The 16669-nt window shown below is 40.8% G+C and overlaps 1 protein-coding gene across 2 annotated transcripts in view; it reads right to left on the bottom strand.

Moving 5' to 3' along the window:
• The window catches only part of jade2 (jade family PHD finger 2), a 235932-nt gene that overhangs the window by 117818 nt on the left and 101445 nt on the right, over positions 1-16669 (bottom strand). The window lies entirely within an intron of this gene.

Raw genomic sequence — 16669 nt, 5'->3', positions numbered from 1 at the left:
CAACAAAACGATGAAAAAATATTGCCGTAAACAGTTTATTTTGCAACACCATGAAACAAACCATAGCGTAAAATGAAACGATAGACGTTTTCATATCGTCATCCGATATATATCGTTATATCGAACAGCCCTGGTGTCAGTTACTCAATATGGGATTGTTGTTTAAACTGAGGTTTCTTCCTGTTAAAGGGGAGTTTTTCTTTCCCACTGTCGCCAGTGTTTGCTCAGGGGGGGTAATTTGATTGTTGGATTTCTCTCTGTATGCGTTACTGTAAGGTCTACCTTAAATAAATACCAATAAATAAATCAGTGATATAAGCACACACACCTTCCTGATTTCTGACAGTGTTGTTTTGGGAAAGTGAGTCATATTAAACAGAAAAACACACACAGAGTGATCCCATCTTTGTTATATTTATGTGAAATAAATAATGTAACCTCATCTCCCACACACACACACACACACACACACACACACACACACACAAATATATATGTATATACACAGAAACTGTGATCCTTGGGAGCAGTGAGTCACCTTCATGTCATATTCATGTCAATGAAATCAATCATCGCCTCAAATACACAAACATCATTTGCACATTGACCTTTAAGAGATGACTCACTCCTGTGAGGGTTTCATAGCAATCAGCTAGTGTACCGCATACACATACACACACTCATTAAAACACAAGCACAAATCATGTAACGCGATCTTCACTCTTTTAAAAAATACCCTTATTTTAAGAGCCTGATTGTCTCAGTGCTCTTGCATAGGCTTCAAACGCCTTTCCTCTTTTAAACGCAGATGCTTCATAAAACTGTTATCAAATCACATCAGATGACCCCATTAAATGAAACATTAATCACCCCTGTGGTATATAAAAATCAAGTAGCAGCGAATCGCAGGAGAAGACAGAATAGGCCATAAATATTAATAGCCAAAATACATAAATGTACTGAAACCAACTTTTCTTCCCCCCAAAAAAAAGTTTACTTGAGGGATTAAAAGAGAGGAAAAACAGTATGAAGAACTATTCCAACTTTTTTCAATAGAAACACCAAGAAGATGATGTTACAGAGCTGCCCACACTGCGTGACTGACAGCTGATCTTTGAGAGGTGCAGTGTAGAAACGCCACCATAATGAGCGCTGAGCACCAAAGATGGAGAGAACATTTTTAAAAATGAGGAGACTGAAAATTACCATTTTAAGTAGGAGCTCATGAATGCAAAATGTGGCTTCATTATAGTCTCTTTTCACCCCTCTCTCTCTCTTTATGTCATAGCTACTCACTCTCCACCTCCTACATGGTGTAATATATCTGTTTGTCACAACCAAAACATTATACCTGCTTTTAATGCAAAGTTTATCTGTTAGGGCTGCAAAAAATTACATATAAGACAGTATAAAAAAGAGATTCCTAGAATCAATGCGAGGAAGAGTTAATGTTTGGATCATACAGAAATAAGCCAATAAAATGTTTTGTAGGTAGGAAGCCATAAGTTATCTTTATACTATTCAATATAAAGAACTCTGGATAAGCTAAAGGAAAGACATAAGAAGATCTAACTGATTAAGTTGTGAACAGCAACCATGATCATCATTGAGAGTACATCCACACAGGTGGGGTTTTTTAAAATGTATACCTCCATCTCGATTGACGTGAAAATGCCCAAAAAAATTAAGTGCTGCCAAGAGGATGACAAAGCAACAGGAGCTTGTTAACTCTAACCATTTAGAAGCGTTGGCCAATTAGAAGCCTACAAACACTAGGGCTTATAGGGTCGTTATAGCGAGGTGCCGTCACATTTTCGGCTCGACTTAGCTCACTTACAACCCCGGTCGAGTTGCTATTAAAAAAGTACCTGGTCCCAGGTACTAACACTTAATGGAAAATTCTAAAAACCAAGAAGAGAATGGAAAACAGACAAAAATGTGCATTACCCCAACTGGTTGCAAGCGATTGCTAGATGTTGCTGGCTGACGCTGGGTGGAATGGGTCAGTGATCATGATTGCTCTGGTTGCTAAGTCGACTGATTGCTGCAGACGACCACAGTTTGCACGACAATGACAAACACCTACTTGTCTGCGATAACTCATTTTACTCTCAGAGCTCTAGTAAAACTTCATTACAAACTGAATTACAAACCGGAAACAGAGAACATTTGCCTTCGGCATAAAAGTTGCCAACACATTCTAAAATGCACTGCCATGCAAATTATAGGAGAGGCAACCTGCTAGCAATCAAAGCAAAGAAGTTTTTTATTGCAGCCACCTGTTTATGACCAATTTTATGCTGGTGACTGGCAGAAACCTCTAGAAACCACTCGTGGAATACAGGATAAGTGAAATCTGCGAAGTAGCCAACTTGATTTTTTTTTAAATTTTTTTACAATTTTTATAGATGTTTTAAGGCTGTAAAACCCCTCACTACATACTTCAGACACTTTTCTCAGACAGGCATAAACATTTTCACACTTTTCTCTCTTGTTTAAACACTCAAAGTTCAAACCTTGAAGAAAAATAAGTGCAGTATTACAGAATGAAACCAAAGCCACCGCAGGTGACGTCGTTTCATCGACATTGTTGTGTTTGTTGGGGAGAAAACTTACAAACATGCCGTACAGCACTTTAGACTCACACTGCTAGCGATCGAAGATTTATGTAAATTCGACAAGCTGACCGCATTCTGCACCACACAGGAGACACGGCACGAGATTGATTGACAATGGTCTACAGCAGAGATGGGCAGTAACGAGTTACTGTAATCGGATTACTTTTTTCAAGTAACGAGTAAAGTAAGGGATTACTATTGCAAAAACGGTAATTAGATTACCGTTACTTTCCCGTAGGAATGCTGCATTACTGCGTTACTAAAACCGTGATTTGTTTGCAAGAATGTCTCATGACAGTGACGTAAGCGAGTGCGACGTTCGTGACAACAGCTGTCTGCAGATCAACAATGGATCATATATCAGTGCAGGAGAGAGTATGAGCGTGCAGCGTTTAAAGTGTGGAAGTACTGACCTTACTTTGAGTTTGATTCCATAAAAAGTGACAAAAACATTAGCGTCCGTTGTGCGTGGGAAGAAAACTTCTTTTTACTCCGAAAAATACCCTAAACAAGCTCCGAGTGCGCAACGACGTAATGGGAAATTCACAGAGAAACTCGCAGATTCTTCCACTGACCGCTGTGCCACACCTGCACCAGAGCACACCTCCGCCTGCCTCACTCCTGCTTTACAGGTGAAAATAGAGCAACAGGACCGCTAGTCTTTGATTTTATTTACTTTCTGCTGTGTTTTACTTGCATCTATTTGAAAGACTGAGTGTAAACACAAAAAATATTTTATTTTATGTGCTGGAATGTGCAGAAAATAGGTTTAAATGTTAAACTAATTTCTTCAAGTCAGAGAATGTTGCATATAATTTAATTTTTGCTTGATGCATAAAGTTAAAAGATTAAAATGGATAAAACAAGTTTTAAAAAAAGAGACTTTTCCATTTGATTACATTTTGTATGATGGATTATGCAGAAAAAGTAGAATTGGGTTGACAGAGCTATTGCTTTATTACCTATTCAGGTTGTAAATCGTGTTTTTAAAAGTAACTAAGTAACTAAGTAATTAATTACTTTTGAAAATAAGTAATCAGTAAAGTAACGGGATTACTCTTTTGGGGAAGTAATCAGTAATTAGTTACTGATTACTTTTTTCAAGTAACTTGACCAACACTGGTCTACAGCCATTGTCAATCAGCACATTGTGTTCAGGATGCAGAACACAATGTGCTGTAAAAAAAAAAAAAAAAAAAAAAAGAGTATGCAAAATTGCACCCCCCAAAAAATCTGCGAATAAGTGAGGCCGCGAAAGGTGAACCGCAATATAGCGAGGGAGCACTGTACACACTTTTCCCTAGAGCACTGACCAATGTCTAGGCCGATTTCACAACAGTATCCAGTAACCTCAGCTGCCACACACTTTTTGCGACCAGTGGTTGCTAGATGGTTGCTAAGCAATCGCTAGGCCTGAAACTCAGGTCAAATTTGTCAGTAACAAAGTACTATGATATTGTGTTAAACCTGACTTTAAAAAAAGCAATTAAGATGATAAAACCCTAAGAAAAATGTTTACCGGCGTAATAAATCGAGTGAGAACGGAGTGAATTCCTCACAGACTTCCTTCCATTCGCCCTGCTGGCCATTACAAAGAAGACAAGCTGTATCCCATCTTTATATACAGTCTATGACTGCTAGAAACTCTCGAGGGAAATCTAAACTATTTGCTGCAAGAAGCTCCACTCAAAGTAATGTACTTCAAAACAAATGCAAAATCCTAATAATAGCAAATATCAGTGGTTTTAAGAGTAAAGAGGTAAACTGTAATTTATACTATGGGCTCAGTTTTTAGATATTCTTGAAAAACTATTTTTTTTTAAAAGGATTTACAATGCAAGAATATGAGTGCATAATTTTGCCCTTTTGGTTTATCCCTTAACCCATGAGAACAAGGGGATTGAATTTCAGGCACTGTGTACACAGGAAACCAATGTCAGAGTGCATTTATAGTGAGCTGCCACTTTGTTCAGTGGTTCAGATGCCAGTGCGGTCTGCCCGTTGTCATGGATATTACTCAGACTTCTTAACAGTGTTTCTCTAAAGCACTGCAGGCGTCTGCACGGAAACACACACATACACACACACACAAACAAACAATGCATAACTTACACACAGATAATGCAGAGTACATAAACATAGACTCAAAAGCACATGCACACAGTCAAAACTTCCTCAGAGTACATACAAAAATCACACACTAACCACACACTAATAAATACACACAAGCGCAAACACACACACACAGACACACCACTCTCAGTATGCCATCCTGTTTGCCTTCCCTCTCCCCTCTCCAAACTCCCACAGATCCAACATAAACAGTAATATAAAAAAAAGAAACATCAAAATTTTTTCTTTCTGCCCCGGTCCTCAGATATGTGCAAATAATGTTTAACAAAAGAGGCAAAGCGTACAATAACAAGAAGAAAAGAAATGTATGCAGCGAGGGGGATATGAGAAAGAAAAACGCAAAGAGAGAGAGGGATGGGTTGTGTATTTGCGCCCGGAGCAGGGTCTGGGCAAACAAGGCGGGGGAATGTTTTCATTCATATTTTCCACCCAGTTAGTCGAGAGGCACAGACGAGAAAGAGAGAGAGAGACCGTTAGAGGGGCGAGACACTGAAAAAAAGTGGGAAAGAAAGCGCGAGTGAGAGCAGATAGGAGACGCTGAGGATGTTTCTCATGTTTTGTGGCACTTTTTTTCTACCTGGGGGCTCAAAATATCATGTGGGATTAGATGCTATTAAATAAACAAGGATAACATCCAAAGCAAAAGACAATCAGCCGTCACAAACTTCTGTGTGGGGCAAAATAAAAGAAAATGAGGTTTAGCCTAAACTCCGCCAGGTAATTATAGCACACAGTCTCCCATTACTACCGAAATGCCAGAGATTTGATTGGCTCTCAATAATTCATTAAGGAAATAACACAAATGCAGCTATCATATGCGCACTAAAAGTGAGTCTGACGCTTAAAATATCAAATTCTGATTGGAGGTAACACAGAAAAAAATTCTGATTTTATTAAAAGTTTACCAGTCCACTTTTGATCGTTAGTGCACGCTGGAATTTCTTCCACTAACAAACCATGTTTGGCAGGATACACGAAAGCACGTGAAAAGCTTGCGCTGACCATATCACACAGCTTAATTTCACCTGTCAAGCTGTACGCACAATTTAAATAACTACAGCTGACAGCCTGCAGATAATGTTGTTTATTATTTTCCAGCCAAAGTGAAGGCCGGTGCTGACCATTAGATCATGCAATCTGATAATTACTCTTACAGTTTCTCGATGAATGAGTTTGAATTCTATTAAACCCAGAGACGAGGACAAAAAAAAAAGCAGAATAAGCATCTGTTAGGAGTTTCGAACCAAAGCACAATATGTTTGCAGACATCTGCAGACCCGGGTATTTGAAACCTACATTATTTACATCAGCCGGAAGTCTTTGGTTGAACGCTGCTACAACTGTCGGCCAAATGAATAGCTTTGAAAGAGAATGACAGCTGCTGGTAACTTTTGTTTTTAGGTGTACCTGTTCAACCTCTTGTTAATGCAAATATCTAATCAACCAAATACATGGCAGCAGTGATTTTAGTGAGTCATGCATGCCCTACTTGCAGGATTTGTTAGCACAACCATAACTAAGGTTTAGAGAAGATGCTTCAAGCTGATACGAAGCCAACAGTAACTTGAGTATTAAGCCCTTATTACAACCAAGGTATGCACCAAGGAGCACATCTGTATATCTTGAAGAAGCAGACGATATCACAAGGGCCCAATTCCGTAAGCTAGAAACAGGAATTAAGGTAGTTCTGAAGTCAATGCGAGCACGGTGTGGCTAATAAAACGACCTGTGTTTGCAGATCATCACTTTCTATGGTGCGATTTCTAGTTAAACTCTCATAGAAAGCAGCAAAACAAAAAAACTCCACAAACTCACTTTGTATGGAAGGTATGACAATGCAATCCGGTTGTTCAGTGATGACGCCACGAATCCTACTTCCGGGTCTAAAGTAGTCTGCGTTTAATATGGCTTTTGTGTTGTTAACATGTTTAATGTTATGTATTTTCTTCTATTTGATCTCAAAAAGCTCCTAAAACAGTCAGTGATCCCTGTTGACCTCCCTCGGCTTTTATTACCACTAATCGTTTATTTAAGCTCAGTTTTTAAAACCGTAGGATGTAACTACAGCCCAGCCCATGCAGCAGTATATGAATGACTAACCTGGTATTATGGATGGATTATCTCAGTTGTTCTCCTGGCTGAAGTTTGGTCCTTTTACAGCATCCTGCCATGCGATTACATTTGTTCCTGACCACCGAGAACACTCACGTTAACTTTTATCGAGTGGAAAAAAAGTTAGCTTGTTTATATTATGCTAGCATAGCTGTGTCGCTAGCGGTCACGTAGCACATCATTATATACCAGCTAGCCCAACTTCAGTAACCCTACAAACGTCACTGCTGTTTAGTTTTCTGTCTTCATTTATGCTGGAAGTGATAACAGAGCTGTACGTTTGAATTTGTTTCCAAAACCCCGCAGTCAGGACATGCTATATTGTATTTAGATAGAAGCTAGCGAGCTAACTCCCTGCTAACTTCTAACTCCGTTAAATGTCATAAATTCCGTTTTCATGGATGCCTGGATGTTAAACTCAATTGTTACACCTGGTAGAGCAGAACGCTGATCATTTTACTAAAGATGAAAGACTTTAGACAGTTTTTCAACTCTCAGTAATGCCACAGTGATCGTTTGATATATGGACTTGCAGCGGAGTTTAGACCCAGACACGGCTAGTGACGTCAGACTGAACAACCGGATTGGTGTACTGCCCCTTTAAGAGGGTAGCAATCACTTTCAGGAAAAATCAGTAAAACATTACTTCACCATTACGTACAAATTATTTCTCACTTTACATGCCCCCACGCCTTACAAAAACAAGCTCTGATCTTTGTTTTGTGAAGAATGATGTTAACAACTTTGATGTTGACAAGTTTTCCACAGTTGATCCTCAAAGCAGGGGAGGAGTGTCACCCAGCTGAGCCACAATGTTCCCTATGTTCCTTTTAAGAGGAAACACTAATACATCTTTATATAAATGATTACACAACGCTCGGCCAGTTCACAAGAGAGGCACCGCGCACGCGTGTGTGCGTGCATGTGTGTGTGTGTGAGTCCATGCTGGGAAAGTGGGGGGAGTAGCTGGTTAAAGCGCACACACAACCAGAAAAAAAATACACACACACATTGAGGAAAAACAGATGAAAAGGCTGAAAAACAAACACAGACAACCATGCACCGAAACAGACAGACAGAGAGAAAATACAGACGCAAGTAAACACAAACTGCTAGCAAGAGTCTGTATACACACATTCATACACACTGACACAATGAATGGGACAGCCACACTGGTGGGAAACGCCTTCATTGTGCAGCTCTGTCAACATTAACTCCTCCCTCATTCATCTCTCGGCTGAACACACACACACACACACACACACACACGCACACACACACACACACACACACACACACACACACACACACACACGGGCTCATTTGAAATTATAATCTAACAATATTATTGTTCAGGCTAATATTGCTACAATAGTGAGTTTTATCTGTGCAACTGCAGAGTGTTGGCTGGACTTACTTTGCAAACAGGCAAAAAAAAAATATGGAGCTGCATAAAAAATAAACACTGATCTGCATATGATTCTGTCATGTCAAAGGCTTTTTGAGTCGAAAACGCTGCACAATTAAGAATTTATTATTCATTTTTAGTAACATTATTATAAATAGTAAATGATACCCCCCAATCTGGAAAACGTGTTGACTATTGCTAGACAGTCTACCTTTTTTTGGTCTGTTTTTTTTATATTTTTTTAAGCAAGCACACTTTCAGTTGCATCCTACTGATGTGACTGAAGGCAGTGTTGTTTATTTAATTCAGTGCCAATTTGAACACAACCTTGGGAAGACTCCACAGCAACCAACAAGCCACTTTAGTACCTTTTCACTGATGCCGATGTGAGTTGTTTTATGGTAATTGGACATGAATGAAAGAGTAAATCTGTATTTCTTAACCACAGGAATGAACTGGAGTGAATGTGTCTCTCTGTGTTAGCCGTGTGACAGACGGCTACCTGTCCAGGGTGTACCCTGCCTCTCGCTCTGTGACAGCTCGGGATATCTCCAGCCAAACCATGACCCTGCCTTTGGACAAGCAAAAAAGGATCGATGGAGAAATGAACTGGACCAGGATGTAGCATCATAGTGTGAAAGTCTGATTCAAGGCATTCATGTAGTATGGGGGTACGATAGGGTTAGTGCTCATGAAATGGATAAGTCACATGTCTGTGAGGGCGCCAGTAATATCGTAGACCAGTGATTCCCAGAGTGCGAGTCGGGCCTAGTGGAATAGAAAGGTACTGCAGGTGGGGAGCAGTAACAAAAGAAATTCAGTTTGAAATGACGTCATTTCAGTATGTACAGTTACATATTTACAGTAATGTATTTATTCATATTAAACTTGTATTGAAACGAACTGGTTATAAAGCTATGTGTAAGCTAATTAGTGCTAAGGATGTGCGAAACTAGCCGGGGCTTGTTTTAACGACTAGCAAATTAGCCCAGTAATGTAAAGTGTATCATATTTCAAACCTGGGTTTTTATAGGTTTCTTGAGACGTCTACATCATCACTGGAATGTTTTTCCCCTGAAAAACCTGAATAAATTACACAATTTTTTTAAATCAATTGCACGAAAATGCCAGATACAGCAAAAATAACACAAATTAGAACTCCTGTATGCAAATTTAGTTAGATATTTAGTTTAATTTTAAAAACTGCTGAGAATTTTCTGGGTTAGGCTAGGCTTATACTATCTGTGTCTGCAAGTCCACTGAGACAGTGAGCGCAAGTTTCTGCAGAATTCTGTGTATCTGTGTTTTTTTGTAGCCACGTGAATCAACGTTACAATCTACCAGCTGCGCCCAAAGCAACGGATTTGGCTAAGACTTCAAAGAAGTATAACAGAAATTTAAAATAAAACATTTACCCAATCAAAATTTCTATGAGCAGGGAAACTACTAATAGAAGCAATGGTGTTTTGTACAAGGCTATAAAAGTATTTTCTAATGCTATAAAGAAAGGCATTTTAATAAGGGACTCTATTGAGATTGGAGTCAGCCTAGGGGAACGTCAGGTTTTTTGCCTTTTCAAAATTTTTACACATCATTCCAAATTTTTGCACAACAGGTTTGTGTGTGTAAGTAACATCTTAAATTTGCCATGTTTTGTGTTAATGTGACAAAATATTATGGGTTGTTTAAGAAGACATAAATCTGCCTGTTCTGCTCACAATGAGGGGTGACACCACTCCACCTCTCAAACCTACTGAAATGTTTTGCGTTGAAGACTGAAATATAGCTTGATAGAGTCTGCCATCATTCCCCACAACTGAAACTATGTCTGTTTTATATCAGCTCATATTTCTAGCAGGACACCACATTAAAAACAAACAAAAAAACCCACGTTTGACTGCCATGTGCTATCTGAGGCAGCGTTTAAGTCCCAAGATCATTTTCAAACATTTTGACAGCTTTAGTGTGCCCTTTGGTTCACTCGACACTACAGCCTGGAGTTTTAAAAGTGTGCCTCCTCATTCAGATCCAATAAAGCACTGCAGAAAAATAGATGGTGGAACAAATAAAGAGTCTTGTGGAAAAACATCTTGACAGGTTTTCAGTCCGATAGCACTGCCTAGCCTCTGCTCTTCACTGTGTGTGTTTGTTATCTCAGCATTTATGAATATGAGATGGTGTGAGCGCTTGTGCAAGTTGCAGCTGCGGTGTGGGTCACTGTGTGCACCAGTATGTGCGTGTCTGCGAATGCCCAGTTGTGTTTGAGGGCTCGGCCCTCATTACATGCATGATGCAATTTGCAAACAGTATGTGTCCGTGGGTGTATGTGCATACATGTGTTTGCTGGTATGCTTCTGTAAGACAGATCAGAGTAGGTGTGTGGGAGTGGTTTTAAAAAAGCTCCTTTACAAGATAAGAGACCAGAGAGTAAGAGAAAAAAAGATAGAGGGCTACTGAGCCAGAGAGAAAAAAAAAAGGAAGAAAAAGAAGAAGCAAGATCAGGTGGAGGAAAGAGCAAAAGGAAGACAATAAAGGGACAGAAAAATGAGGGAAGGTGGTAATCTCAGCCCTCACCTGCTATCCTGCTTTGGATGATGTCATTAAACTTACTGGACATGCTTTGTGTGTGTGTGTGTGTGTGTGTGTGTGTGTGTGTGTGTGTGTGTGTGTGTGTGTGTGTGTGTGTGTGTACGCATGTGTGTGTAAATTGCTTTTCATCGGCTGCGGGATGAGGATGACTCACCTTTCTCCAGGAACAAATGCAGTGTGTTATGGTGTTTATACAGTGGTGTGTGCGTGCGTGTATATATATACATGCACTAAGCCCTTTCTACACTGACTTGATGGAAAGGATTACATTTCTATATGAGGTTTCAGTACACACACACACACACACACGCACACACACACACACGCGCGCGCGCGCGTGGGTGAAGCTGTGTTTTCATCACCTCTTTGCCTCACAGCCCATCAGTTACACTTTCACACCTGCGACCTTCTCAGTAATATGGCCGGGGTTAAATAGCATTTTATCTAATTTGAATCCATCATCAGTTCCACAAATTGAATTCACCTTTGTTCGTCTTTCAGCATATGCAAATACTGAAAGTAAAAGCCTCGGAGATTAAAATAAGACTTGTAAACAGAATATTGTTAGATGAATAACCAGAAATGATTAAGTACAGATTAGGTCTTTATTACGACTAGGTGAATATTTCTTCATTCCCTCATTTTTCCACTTCTGGAACTTGATTTTTGAGGTTTTATTACAGTATTGTAGCTCCCCGTACATCTGCTTTGTCAAAAACTAACTTGGTGGTTTCACGTTCTTTTGTGTGACATTAAGGGAGAACTGTACACAGATACTGAAAGGGATTCAGTAGAGACCTGGTCCATCTTAAATGGTGTCCACACAGGCAGAGGCTAGTAGAGATGTACTAGCAAAAGACATTCAACCGACAACAGGCGAGACAACAAGATGGGCAGGCCGACCCATGACTGATGCTGTTCCAGCGTCTTCTGTGTGTTCTGTCCAGGTATGATTTTATTGCACTGGCAGTGAGATTAGGGATCATTGTCACGCTGAAAGATGAAGCCATTGCCAATCAGATAATTTCCAGATAGCATTCAATGGTGGATCAAAATCTGATGGTACTGTCCTGAGTTCACGATTCCTTCAATTTTGACAAGAATCCTAACATCCACTGTCTGAAATGCAGCCCCAAACAAAGACAGAGCCTCCACCGTGTTTTAGGTTTAAACACTCACTTTTGGACTTCTCTTGTGACCAAATCTGGCTTCTTCAGAGCCATTCTTCCACTGAAACCACAGCCACATATATCTCTCAGGTCTTTACATGCAATCGCTGAAAGTGTGATTCCTACACAACCTACACTATTACTAAGGCTACGTTCACACTGCAGGCGAAAGCGCATCAAATCCGATTTTCTTGACCCTATGCGTGTCATGGTCCTGCGACCATGACTCAGTGTTCTTTATTGTTATTATTCTCTTTATTATTCATGGGCTGTTTTGGGATGGTTTGTGTTTTGGGATTTTAGGTACTGGGTTCTGAGCTTGTGCTCCCTCTATTGGTCCCTGGTGTCAGTGTTCCCCTGTCTCGTCAGGTTAACCAGGTCCAGCTGTGTCTCCCACCTGTGTGTGATTTCCCAGTGTCTCTCTGTGTACTTATAGTGTGTGTTTTCCTCTGCTCCTCGTCGCGTCGTCTGTGTTCATACCCTGTGAAATCCTCTGCGTGCTCTCCCTGCTTTTCTCCCTTCATGTTCAGGTTTGCCACTCCCAGTTTAGTTCGTCCTTAGTTCAGTTTTGCCATCTCCACTTTATGTTTGGTATTGTCAATAAATCACCCTTCACGTCTGAAATAGTGCTGCGTTTGAGTCCTCCTTCCACTCTTCACACGGCCGCTGACCCGGACCGTGACAATGCGACCCATATCCGATCATGGTATGACAGTGTGAACGGCACAAATCCGATATTTTCAAACCCGATCTGGGTCACTTTCGTATGTGGTACTGAATCCGATACATATCCGATGTTTTAGAAAGCGACTGCAGTTTGAACGGTCACGTCGCATTAAATCCGTCTTTTACGTCACTGACACAAGACAGACGCCAATTATCAGCTCCGGAGAAGCGCCCGAGAAGACATCGCGAACGCTTCCTGGCCATCCAGTGTAGATGTCAAGGAAACTGTTGGAAAGACAACGTTGGAGAAACGTGACCATTTTATTTGTACTGCATAATCTGCAGATTCTGACAAAAATCTGCAACTATCCTTTGAAGCACCGCTCCACTAAAACAGCAATAAAGATAATTATTAGGTTATCTACATTATTATGTAAATAACAAAATAACTTAAAGCAAAAATTGGGAAACGTAAAGTCCAAAGTCTTTATATTAGCGGCCATCAGTCAAACAATATTGTTTGCTCTTGGTCTAAACAGAGCGCGTTGTGTGTGACGTCTTCTTTTGCGCATGTGGGCCGCTTTGAGCGTTCACACTAGAGCGCGTTCGCTGTCGCATTTTATTTGTAGTGTGAACAAGCAGACAAAAAAATTGGATTTGATCAAAAAATCGGAATTGAGCATTAAGACCTGCAGTGTGAACGTAGCCTAACACTGTCAACTCATCAGTGCAGTATATGAAAGAGGTACTTACACAAGCCAGTGTCTGGGTATCTGCAAGCACATTAACCAAACAACACCCCTCAAAAAGATTTTTGGCCATCAAATTACTTGAGGCACTAACATTAGTCGGCTACGTCTGATACAATCTGCTGGGGGCAATTTTTATCACTCCTGGCAACAGTGACTGTCAGTACTGGCTAAAATGAGAAGCCTGAAGCATCCTGGTGGCTTAGTAGTTAAGATGCATGCCATTTGGCCACAATGTTCCAAGTGTAATGCTGTGCTCTCTCCTCATGTTATTGGCCTTCTAATGTGACCAGCAAATAAAAGCAAAAACCTTAAGAAACAAAAAAAGAGCTGACCAACAGGAAAAAAGTAAGACATCACAGCTCTTTAAGAACTTTGACTCTAATGTTGAACCATCAGAACCCAGTCTTGTAATGAAATTCAGTGACTCTCATTTATAGCTGTAGTAGTGATAGTCAGCTACTTCAGTCATTAGAATATTTCAGGTATTCTTCTCTGCAAAGGTAAAATCTTAGTTTTAAAACCACAGTGTCATCTGACTGAATCACCATAACAGGTTAAAGAAAACAGTGCTGAGATTTCACATTTATTTAAAAGTTGTTGGGTTGTTTTCCAAAAAGTCATCCCTGTGTGGAAATCGGCTCATTGCTTGTGCAGAGAGCAGCCTGCAGCAGAAATAAAAACAGCCATAGAGTGGTTAGTAGAGAGTGCATTCTCACCACTTACTATGAGCACAGGTGAGCCGAAGAGTAAAACCTTGACATTACACACACGACAGTACACCACACATGATGCCCAGTCACTAGAACCAATCACAGACTAACTTTACTTGGGAGATGGTTAACGGTAAACATTTTTTGCCATCCATAAGTCACGGTTTTGGGCTAGGTGTCTTAAACTTTACAACGCAGTAACTGAAACTTCTGAGAAAACAACATAAAATTGAGAAAATGATTTTAAATTTTGAGTGGTGGAGGGAAAATGGATTTAAAAGTTTCAAGAAAACAAAATACAACAAGAATTTTTCCAAAATGTCTGAAAATATCTTCTGTGTATTTTTTTCTTCAGAAAGCATGCAACACTGGCGATTAGTGTCTTCGAACAATATAAGAGGGGAAGGGTGTGGAAACACTGTCAACTAGTTAATTAATCACGGACTGCAATGTCAAGCAGATTTTTAGAAGACAGTAAAATACTTCAGTAGCCATTAATATACTTGGGAGGCTGGGCCAGGGTTCAGTTTAAGTGTAGGAAACGCTGGCTGTGGGTCATCTTATGGCTACAATTTTCCATTTTTCACTCGTTTCATTTGCATGTTTTTCTGTGGTTGTTTTTATTTCTGCTGCAGGCTGCTATCTGCGCAAGCGATGACCTGATTTCCCCACAGGGATGATTTAATCTAATCAAATCTAATCGAATTTAATCTCTGATTTATAATAGCGCTATCTTCTATTTCAGAAGAAGCGCCAGAAGACTGTCCTAACTCACTCCTTCTCCCTATCAAAGCCCAGTGTGCTGCCCTGAATACAGACAAGCAGATAAGGAAAAGTGTGTGTGTGTGTGTGTGTGTGTGTGTGTGTGTGTGTGTGTGTGTGTGTGTGTGTGTGTGTGTGTGTGTGTGTGTGAGATGTGGGGGGGGGGGGGACTATAAATACAAAATGAAGAACCGTCCTTCCCTTGGCACTTTAAACACCACACACACACAAGCAAACACACAGCAAGAGAAAATGATGGGAGCAGACAGTCAAGTGTTTTCAGTTCTGTGAAACATATACAGGTCATGAATATTAACACAAACCAGTTGGTGGCTGAGGGAGGGAGAGAGAAATGTGGTTTTGCTGTCATGTTGTCAAGCATGAAGCGAAAGTGTGTCCGTGTGTGCGAGTGTGAGTGAGAGAGATAGCAAGGAGGAGCGTTTCTGGGAAGGAGTATACAACCAATTAGCTCCGATAAACTGTCCAGAATCAGTTCGTTGTCATCACTCTTAACAAGCATCAGGGTGAAAGAGTCATGAGCTCTGAAATTCTAACACGCACATTACTATTCAGCAAATGAAAAACCTAGCACAGACAGAAGTGGTCACTGTGCACAACGATCCAAACACAGCTTACAAACACTCACTTCGGTGCAAAGTGAGTTAAAGAATGTGAACGTGCACATTTCCCAAAGAAACTCGTGCAGCTTGTATGTATATGGACACAGATGTTCATACGCAATTGTGTGCTTTTGGTCTGTGTCTTTGCTGTGTGCCGCACGATGACATTTTAGACAATAGCGTGCTTCCAACTTTGTGGCCACATTTTAGGGAATGTCCTGTTCCTGTTTCAGCAGGACAATGCCCCCACGGACAAAGCAAGGTCCACAAAGAAAATGGTTCACGCAGTATGGTCTGGCCTGCACAGAGCCCTGACCTCAATCTCACAGAAAACTTGTGGGATGAATCGAAGGGCTGACTGTGAGCCAGCCACTTATCGCCCAACATCAGTGGGCAACCTCATTAATGTTCTTGTGGCTGAATGGAAGCAAATCTCTCCAGCCAGTTTCCAAAACCACGAGGAAAGCTTTCCCAGGAGTGCGAAGGCTGTTACAGCAGCACGCTAATTCCTGTGATTTTTGGAATGAAATGTCCAATTATTGCATGTGTGCAGAGCCCGTGTGTCCAGATACATTTGGCTAGTTCAAATATCATGTGTGTTTGGCTGAGGAGAAATCTCTCTTGGTCCGTCTTACCCTCTCCTGACAAACAAAGCAGTGTTTGTGCTTTTGTTTGCGAAACAAAGCATGGGAATACTGTCTGGGGGGGAAAAAAAGCCATCGTGACAGAGAAAGAGGGCAAAAGACAGTAGGCAGCAAAGCTAAACAGCAAACACAAAATCATTGAAGTCAGGCAGACAACTGGTGACAGACACTGCTGAAACTTCAGTGGCCCGAGTGACACACTTGGCAGCATCAAGCACATTGGATACAGATAGGTCTGGCTCAAGACGCGGCCGTAGCGCTTCAAAACAGCGGGGCGCAAACATTGTCACAGCGTGACGGTGACAAGGTCACTGCTAAAGTCACTCTCACAAGCTGACTTGAGCTCACTGAACCCAACTTGAACCAGCGTCGCCACTTAGCCAATAACCCTAGGAGAGATAAAACCCAAAGAGCTGGCGAAAGCAGATGGGTCGAGGAGCAGGAACGTTGAAAGAAACACGGAGAGAGTGTGAAATGAAAAGAGAA

This window comes from Astatotilapia calliptera, chromosome 10 (genome assembly GCF_900246225.1).
Source record: "Astatotilapia calliptera chromosome 10, fAstCal1.2, whole genome shotgun sequence".
NCBI classification, from domain to species: Eukaryota; Metazoa; Chordata; class Actinopteri; order Cichliformes; family Cichlidae; genus Astatotilapia; species Astatotilapia calliptera.
The sequence above is the reverse complement of the archived record's forward strand: the minus strand, read 5'-3'. Positions and strand labels throughout refer to the sequence as shown.